The sequence below is a fragment of the Phocoena sinus genome, chromosome 15 (genome assembly GCF_008692025.1).
Source record: "Phocoena sinus isolate mPhoSin1 chromosome 15, mPhoSin1.pri, whole genome shotgun sequence".
NCBI lineage: Eukaryota > Metazoa > Chordata > Mammalia > Artiodactyla > Phocoenidae > Phocoena > Phocoena sinus.
The window spans coordinates 67,151,153-67,161,454 of record NC_045777.1 but is presented as its reverse complement, the minus strand read 5'-3'; positions in this window follow the sequence as shown (position 1 = coordinate 67,161,454).

Genomic DNA, 10,302 nt, shown 5'->3' with positions numbered 1-10,302 from the left:
TTGGAATTTTCTAACTGCGGAATCTTCAAAGTTAGGGTCCTGATGGTATTTAGTAGATTTATTGAATTTTTAATTAACAGAGGACCATTTGGGGAGACAAACTGTTGGCTTCGTCAGTAGTTACTCCAATAACCCTCCTCTTTTTAGAATAATCAAGATTTTAGTTGTTTTCATTATAAACTATCATTTTTGTTCACTATTCGCCCAATGTCTTTATTAGAAGGTCTACTTTCACATGAAGTCATGGAATACTTATTTCACGTGCTGACTAGTGACATCAGTGGCGAATCACTTGCCTACAACTAATGCCAAAATCAGGTGGCTGATGCTCTAGGAAGGATAAGATCACAATTATTCCTTCTCAGAATTCTCCAGCCTTTATTTATCCCTCTATCCATTGGGACCAGCCGTCATTTGCAGTTCTGCACAGTATCACCTTGATCTCCCATAGAATCCCCTTAACAGACTCATCATTCTTACTGTTTCGTGTTTATCATCACTTTATGTAAGAAGGACAAATATGTGGACATTCCAGGAGTTCCTGTAAAAGGAATTATCAAGGATACATTATGTTGACCTCCAGCTCTCATGTAAAGATCGCCCTCAGGACATTGATTCTTTCTCCTTTGAGCTCACATTAGGTCATAGGAAGCACGTCACCCATCAGTTGTCCTCTTTGCCTTGACTCTTTGGAAGCTCAGAGCCACGCTTGAGTTCATTCAACGTGGAACATTTATCACATATATTTCTTTTTTTTTAATGAGATAATATGAATATTTATATTGATAAAAGGCATAGTCCACATAAAGTTACAAATATTGTAAATCAAACAACATAGCATTCGAAGTTAAAACGCTTAGATATATGAGAAGATATTATCCAAAATTATTACCACAATGGGGCACATTAATATAGTGCTATGCAAAAATAATAAAGTAATAAAATTCCCGGGGGGAGGGATAACTTAGGAGTTGGGGATTAACATACGCACACCGCTATATATAAAAAAGACAACCAGCAAGAATCTACCGTATAGCCAAGGGAACTCTACTCAGTATTCTGTAATAACCTATATGGGAAAAGAATCTGAAAAAGAATGAATATATATCACATACATTTCTTGATCTGATTCTATCTTCCTCTTGATAATTTAACTTTTGATCTGGAATTTTATCTCGATCCCTGCAGCAACTCTTCTCTCCAGAGTTAGTTTAATTTCCAAGGGAAGGCTTGGGTCAAATCCCCACCTGTCTCTGCTTGCCTTTGTTGCCACAGACAAAACACCCAGACTTGTGCCCAATTTCTTATTTTCTTCACTTCTCAAATATTATTTTCCTGCACTTAAAGAATGCTAGCTAAAAGACAACGCGTGTCGTTTCTTCATTCCCAGGTCTAACAACATGTGTTGATGTCAAGTTCTTCCTAAAAGACAATTAAAATTTTTGTGCTGCAGCCCAAGTCTCTTTCTCATAAAGAAGGAATCTGGAGTGAGAAGTTACAGATTTGAGTCCTGGCTGTGTGACCCTAGACAAGTAGCTTAAAAAGAAAAATCTTTGGGTCTCAGTTTCTTCCCTCTGCAAAGTGGAAATACAGATCTTAGTTATTATAAAGAGAAAATTATGTAAAGTATATGAAAGGACTTTATGCCCTTAAACAAGTTTACGGTCAAGTTAATATTATTCAAAAGCAGGAGAGATTCAAGTCCCGTATAAACATCTTTGTTTCCCTGGATATTTTGCCTCTGCCATTTTATCTTTGTGTCTCCATATTATCCAGAGTTTCCTGGCTGTACCTCTGCCCAAGGGCTCTGAGTGGCTGCAGCCTCTGGAGAGAGGGTTCAGGACTCTGAAAGTGGCATGAGGTGCCTTGAAAAGCCACTTTGAGGAGCCCAGAACAAACCCCATTAGGACCAGGTTCATCTGGGTAGTGTGAACTGCAGGGCTCATACTGGGCTCTGATAGAGCTAGATGCCCAGCACGGAAGGACAGCCAGGTCAGGGGCTGAGGAGCTGCGGCAGCCAAGCTACAAATGCATCCTTTGCTCCAGGCTTAGGGGGGCACAGAGCCCCTTCCCAGAAGCCTGAGGGCAGGACTGCAGGCAAGATGCCAGCTCTACTGCAGGGCTGAGCACGAGTCAACCTGGTATTCCTCAGACAAGCTCCCGGCTGAGGTGTGCTGGGCAGGCTATGCCCACAAAGCATGTGTCAGCCAGCCGTGATCCAATTAGCCATGTGTCATCAATCATGTTCTGGTTAGACGTGGATCAGCCTGACACGTGTCAGTCACACAGACTCATCTCCAATCCTTCAAGGCGCATGGGAGTAAAATAAACGTCAGTCACACACATGGTCACTGGGTGCATTTCTGCCAAACTCTGAGTGAGGAATGGACACCAACCACGTGGTTCCAGCAGGAGAATGTGGATGTAGAAAACTCTCCCATCCTCCCCTCCTTTTCTCTCGCCCCCTTTCATTCATGGTCTGGTCCCTTCCCCTGCAGACTGTGTGTGTGTGTGTGTGTGTGTGTGTGTGTGCGCGCGCACAGAGGGGGAATGCCAAGGGGTGGGAGGCAAACAAAGGGAGTTGCCTCTTACTCAGAGAGTGGGTTCTAAAGCCAACAGGCCACATTACAGAGACACAGAAGCCAAACCGCCTGGAGAAATTCCCTCAATCTGACACTGCCACTTCCATCTCCCATCACTGCTACGGAGGTGTTTATTTATCCAGTTGGGCATTTGAGAAAGTAACTGGCTTGCATTTAGGGTCTATGGAGGGTGAAGAATAAGTAAAAATCTACATTAACCTCACAATCAGCGAGGCAAAATGCTCACATGGTGATGGGCATGCAAGGATGGAGGGGACAGAAGACCCCAGCGTCTTCTCATGGTCACTGTCATGAAGCAAAATGGCAGGTAGAACTGCTCACGCTGCTTGAATCACCTCTCTGACAGAATGTAATTGAATTTAGGTGAATTAAATGCTTGTCTGACATGACTCCCTCTCATCATCGGATGAAATGCAATCTGACTCGTTTAGGCTTGGTTAGGAGGAGTGTCTTTCTGACTTTCTTTTTTTCTTTCTTCTAACTGAAACAGAGATGTGGTGGCCATAGCACCAGCATCCATCTTGGACCATGAGGATGAAAGCCAATGGACTAAGGATGATGTAGTAGAAAGACAGAAGGTGCCTGAGTCCCTGTTAACATAGTGGAGCTGCTGTACCAGCCCTGGACTGTCCAAGTCCAGACTTCTTTCATGTGAGAGAATAAATTCCTAATTTGTTTAAGCTACTGTTGTCAATAAAAAGCAGTTAGGAATATAGTTCCTAAAAGGCACAGTCATATTTCCATTTCATACTAGAAAAATGGAATAAATTTTGTTCTAAGTTGTTTTGGAGGCTGAGGTATATATGTTTCTTTCTTTCTTCCTCCCTCCCTTCCTCCCTCCCTCCCTCTCTTTCTCTCTCCCTTTCTTTTTCTTCCTTCCTCCCTCCCTCCCTCCCTCCCTCTTTCTTTCTTTCTTTCCTTCCTTCTTTCTTTCTTTCTTTCCTTCTTTCTTTTCTTTCTTTCTTTCTTTCTTTCTCTTTCTTTTCTTTCTTTCTTTCTTTCCTTTCTTTCTTTCTTTCTTTCTTTCTTTCTTTCTTTCTTCCTTTCTTCCTTTCTTCCTTTCTTTCTTTTCTTTTCTTTCTTTCTTTCTTTCTTTCTTTCTTTCTTTCTTTCTTTCTTTCTTTCTTTCTCTTTCTTTCTTTCTTTCTTCTTCTTCTTCCTTCCTTCCTTCCTTCCTTCCTTCCTTCCTTCCTTCCTTCCTTCCTTCCTTCCTTTCTTTCTTTCTTTCTTTCTTTCTTTCTTTCTTTCTTTCTTCTCTCTCCAAAATGATAAAAGCAACATGTTCTCCTTATTTATTTATCAGGAAGCCAATTTTATCAAGAGCCAAGTTCATTGTTGAAGTGCGAGGGGCCCCTTGGGGCATCTGTTTATCCACCTGAATCCGTTCTTCAGCTCTCCAGTGCTGGGCAGTGGGAGGTGGGGGGAGATGAAGAGATTACGTATGTCTCCCATAGAAGGCATCCAAGCTGACTAGTGGCCCATCTTATCCTGGAAAAAGAGTGGACATCCATTTCTGCCCTTAGTATTGGGTAGGCGGTGTGGGGTACACCCTGAATTTGTGGAAAAACTGAGAGTAGCCCTGGAACTGGGATGTGGTGTAGATGGGCCCAGGGTCCAATCCAGTGAACAGAATTTAGCCCAGTGCCCTTAATCCTTGTTCCCAGTTGCCCCAACCTAGAAAAACACACTCCTGGGCATTTTGGGCTGGCACGTAACACTCTTCTCCAAAGGATGAATTCCTCCTCGTCCTTTAGGACACAGCCCCACTGTCACTTCTGCCAGGAAAGTTCCCGTTCTCTTCCCTGTACCCCTCATCGCCAAGTTTCAGTTTATTACATTATAGAGTAATTGTTTGTTTATGTGACTCTCATTCTCATTAGTCCGAGAGCTCTGTGAGGGGAACAGGAACAAAGGTTCACACAAGTGTGTATCCTCTGTGTCCGGCTAGTCAGCCTAAATTGTTCAGGAAATATATGCAGAACGAATGAAATCCCATTGATTCCTATATTTTTTGTATTTCATCTAGTAGTTTCTTCACCAAATTTGAGGACCAGATCTCCTAACTTCCTTCTCATTCCTGGGAGATGTAATGTCATTGCACCTGCAGTGTCTAATAAACAAGCTGAGCTTTATGCAATAGGTGGTGAGATTTGTTATAAGTGGAAGGAGCTCCCCGTCGTTTTTCATGAAGTCCTCACTGACTGTGTTATGTTTCCTCCTTTACATTCCCCCCTGCATTTGCTCCAATTATTGCCCTGGACTTATTTGCTCACATCTCTCTTGTGTGAGTTACTCCAGGACAGTGTCCATACTGCAGCAATCAGGGGTGTGGCCTTGACACATATATACAATGGAATATTACTCAGCCATAAAGAGAAATGAAATTGAGTTATTTGTAGTGAGGTGGATGGACCTAGAGTCTGTCATGCAGAGTGAAGTAAGTCAGAAAGAGAAAAACAAATACTGTATGCTAACGCATATACATAGAATCTAAAAAAGTGGTACTGATGAACCTAGTGGCAGGGCAGGAATAAAGACGCAGACGTAGAGAATGGACTTGAGGACATAGGGAGGGGGAAGGGAAAGCTGGGACTAACTGAGAGAGTGGCATGGACATATATACACTACCAAATGTAAAATAGATAGCTAGTGGGAAGCAGCTGCATAGCACAGGGAGATCAGCTCGGTGTTTTGTGACCACCTAGAGGGGTGGGATAGGGAGGGTGGGAGGGAGATGCAAGAGAGAGGGGATATGGGGATATATGTATACGTATAGTTGATTCACCTTGTTATACAGCAGAAACTGACACAACATTGTAAAGCAATTATACTCCAATAAAGATGTTAAAAAAAGGGGGGAGGGGGTGTGACCTTGAGAGGAACGCCTGGTCTGGATCCTGGCTCTACTACTTGTCTGAACTTGATTTCTCCACTTTTTTCAGCCTCAGTTTCCTCACCTCAAAAATAGGGGTAATATCAGTTACCACTTTTGAATGTGATTCTCAACTCTTCACATGGATTAACTTGTCTAATCCTCATAAAGCCACTATGATGTTGGCACTGTTACTAACACCCCTGTTTTACAGATGAGGAAACTGAGGCACAGAGAGCATAAAATAACTGGCCCAAGATCCCAGAGTCAGAACTCAGGCAACCCATGTTTGTAACCACCACACCCGTCTGCCCTGTGTTCACTGGACTTTGAAAAAGGACTTGCTTTGTAGGGTTGATAAGATATGGAAAGCCCAGCAGCCGACACAGAAAAAGCATTCAACAAAGGTTATCTGTTGTGATCTCCATACTCTCCTTTTGCAAACACTCAGTGAATGTTGACTAGTTTTGAGTGTTAATAAGTGTGTATGAGGATATAGGAAAGAGACAGGCACACACATACAAGAAGACACAAACCCACACTTAAGCATGCATCTTCAGACACGTGTGCACAGACCAGAGGGACTGAATGTGGAGTGTGGGGAGTCACTATGCATCACGACACCAGTAGGGATGGAGGAGCGCCTCAAAGACAGGGCAGGAAGCTGGGAGAACAGAAAGCATCCTGGATGTCTCAGTGCTACTTTCAGGTGCATTCAGGGCCAGGGAATCTCAGTGAATGCGAGGAATGGCCATCAGGACTGCACGCGTGATGGTGCAGTCTGTGCCCTACACAAAGGTGTCAGCTGGGAGTGGCAGGGGGCGTGGAGGCTGATGTCCAACCTGCACTCTGTTTGCTATAGTGTGTCCCCCAAAGGCTGTGTGCATACCAAAGGGTCACCCTTTCTATTTATCCGCCAAGAGGGAGTGCCTTTTCCTAACTCTCACAATGGTGCTGTATAGGCTAATAATGGCAGTAAAGACCCCAGGAGACCTAAGAGATCCCAGGCAGAAGGTAGAGCTTATGGACAGCATCCTGTCTTGGGATTAAGCTGTGGGGTTATGCGTTCAGGGTACAGAGCCCCAGTAGTTCATTCATTTACTCAAATAATAATTAAGTACCTACTGTATGCTGGGCACTGTGCTGAGGAAGATGGACATGGTCTCTTCCTTCCTGGAGCTTACAGACCCAGGGGGGAGAAAGGCATCAACCAGTAAACTCACATATAATGCCAGATAGCAGTACGTGCCATAATGGAAGGAAAACAGAATCACAAGACTGAGAATGACAGGGGGAAGGGAGGACAACTCTGGGTAGATATTTGAGCTGAGAACTGGACGATGAGAAGGAGCCAGCCATGCTCTCTCGAGGATCAGCTCCTTAGGAAGAATAAACTGCTTTTGGAGTTCAGGGTAAGATCAGAGTAGTAGGTGGGGCAAACGGTCAGAACCAAAGAAAACCTAGAAGAAGACTGGACCCAGGGTCTAGGCCAGCAGGAGCAGAACACTGGGACAATTTTGGCCTGGGGGCAATAAGGACACCAGGGAATTTACCACCCAAACTGGGGCCCTGCTGAGTGTGGAAGGGGCAGTGTCAATAATTTCTCCAGGACATCAGATATACACTGGATCTGTCCTGGGAAAACCAGGGTGAATGATCACGCTACCCTGGCGTAATGGGTATTGAGTTTATTGGGCCAAAATCGTTGGGGCTCATCAGTTTAGACTTAGCCACTTTCTCCTGGGTTGTGAGAGTAACTTAATTCCTAGGCACATTGGAAGAGATAGGATGGAGGAAACTGCTACGAGCTTGGTTCTATTAGAGCTGCGGTGGATCTAAGCTGACAGGAGTGGTAGATTCCACTGCCAGGACCCAAATAAGTGAAAATAAAGGGAATAAAAGTGAGCACCTACTATGTGTCAGGCGCATACTTTCTCACCTAAGACTCACAACAAACCCCTCATCATAGGTACAACTTCTGTCCCAGTTTACTAGGGATAAAACTAGCTCTGAGAAGTTGACAATCTGACCAAGATCATGTAGGTAGGAAAGAGCAGAGGTAGGATTCAAACTCAGACCTACTGGGCTCCCAATGATATATTGTCTTTAGACAGAGGCAGGGAAAGCAAGGCTGACACAGGTGTAGGCACATTCGGATAGCTCAGAGAAACACACTTACAGAGCGACACTCAGACACAAGAGATCCAGACGCAGCTGGAAGCTTTGATGCGTGGATAGGGTTCTGTGCCCCGTACAGCTAGATGTCCCCCAACATCTGCTCTCCCCTGCTTCTATGGAATACCCCAGTTTTAGCCGAGCCCTGTGCCACCAGAATGACAGATTATATTTCCCTACTCCCCTCGCATCTAAGAGCTCTACCCAAGGTGATGAGAGCGAAAATAGTACCACTATCCTCGCACAGGCTTAGGGGGCACTGTTCACAATACGAGGAATACGTGAGTAGAAAGGATGCTGCAGCCTTGACTGGTAGAGGTTTGTTCTGCCCGTTCTCCCTTTTGCTCCCAGGAGACTGAATATTTGAAAGGAAAGCGGCCAGACCATATATGACAACAGAGCTCTGACCCATACCCCTGGAGCGACTGGCCTGGAATGGTCAGGACCTGCTCGATGACTGCCAGCTGTCCTACTTTTATGTCCCTGCTTCTAACTGAGGACCCACCAGAGAAAGTCAAGTATGCCCATAAAACAATCACATAGGATGCCCGCTTCTAGTTAGCCCGTCTCCAGCTTCGCGGAGCCAATAACCACCTTCAGGGCACACCTGAAGAGTCAGGAGGCTCTGCGTGTTCTCTTTCGGGCGATCTCCACTGATTTCTACACTCCCTTCCTGCTGGTGAGTATGGAATGAGCCATCGTGAATTGTGAGCTCCAGGATGGAAGGAACCTGATTCTCCGGTAGTTTGGAATCACCGTGCACCCTGGACTGTTAGTGAGAGAGGAAAACGATTCACACACACACACACACACACACACACACACACACACACACTCAGGCCCGGAGGAGGCTTTTTTGTCTCAGATTGAATAGTCAGACCTCTTCTATTTAAACCATACTAATTTGGAACTTGTGCAAGTTTGCCCTTGGGCAGCCTTGGAGAAAGGGTACTTTTGCACTGGATTAAAAATCAGAGGTTGCTGAGCAGACTCATGTATACACCTGATTTCACTCGTTTAAACTAGGATTTTTAAGGTACTTTAGCATCTTTCATTTGCATACGATGATTGATATGCTAATTACAATAGACTCTGACCTATTTATTAATACTTAGAGGCTGCTTAGTCTGGGAGGTCTGTGAATACTAATAACGCAAAGGAATAAAGCTGCATTTGTGCACACAAGATTCAGAATTGTCATTAATTCTAACCGCATTCTCCCTCATCAGGATAAACAACCAATTCTAACCGCATTCTCCCTCATCAGGATAAACAACCAAATTGCACTGACTCTTTCTTGGGTATTTCCTTTGTGCCCCAATGTAATTCTATCACCCTCTGGATACAACCTTGGCCACGATGTGGCCCAGGATCACAGGACACCAAATACTTTTGGACGGGGAATTTATAAGGGCAATTCATTAATGCCCACATACGACTCATCCTTCTGATCACCAGAGATTCAGGGCTCAGCTTCTGGGTGGTAGCAGCTCCCATTGGCCTCTGTGTCCCTTCTCCATGCCCATGGGGGATGCACAGGGCGGGCAGGCTCCCAGAACTGGATTCTTGGTACCATGTTCTCGGTCATTTGATCATCTAAGATGCTTGGGGTGGAAAGATGGGCTAAGACACAGAGCTAATATCTTACGTTTGTAAGTCTTGTAAGTCAGACTCTTATTTTCAGGAAGCTTCCATGATGCCTGACAGAGCAGACAAAGGCAAAGTGGCCCCTGGAGGTTCAGCAATCCTTCCCAGCTACTTGTGTGTCCTATGGAGCTACCTGGGAAGTGTCCCAGAAGTGCAGTTCCATGGGGCATTCCTGTCCATGCCACCAGACCTCCAACATCCATCCACACACTCACACATTCATCCATCAAACACTTGCTGTGTGCCTACTACATGCCAGCAAGATACAATCTTGACTCTTAGGGAGTTCACGGTCTATGGTCAAGACAGGCATTTACACAAATGATACTCTAGTGTGATAAAAGCTGGAACTGAGATGCATACAAACTACCAAGTGCAGAAGAGTGAGCAGATAACTCAGCTTGGTTGGGGGAGGTTTCACAAACATCAAGCCAGCGACAGCTGAGTGAAGTCTTACGGGAGCAGGGGTTTCCATTAGCTGGAGACACATGGGGGAAAGCATTCCAAGCAAGGCATGGAGACAGAAAAGGATCAAGAAAAGACACGTAGTTCTGTAAGGCTAGGTGAGGGAGGAGAAGTGGATAATCCCCAAACTGACATTGGGGTTGTTTTGGGCACCATGCTGGAGGATTTGGACTTCATTCTGAGGCCACGGTACACACTCAAAGCAGGGCTGTGAACGCAAATGCCTACAGGGTCAGGCAGATGATGAGGGGGGCCAGGTGGGAACTGAAAAACCGAGGAGTGCAGGTCCCATCCAAAGGTGACAGCCATTGTCGCCGTGCTGGAGCACAGACTCAGTGTGGCCAAGTCTCTATGTCATACTGACTGAAGTAAGTCGGACAGAGAAAGACAGATATCATATGATATCGCTTATATGTGGAATCTAAAAAACTAGCACAAATGAACGTTTTTACAAAACAGGAATAGAGTCACAGATGTAGAAAACAAACTTATGGTGAGCAGGGGGGAGGGGAGGAGGGATAAATTGGGAGATTGGGATTG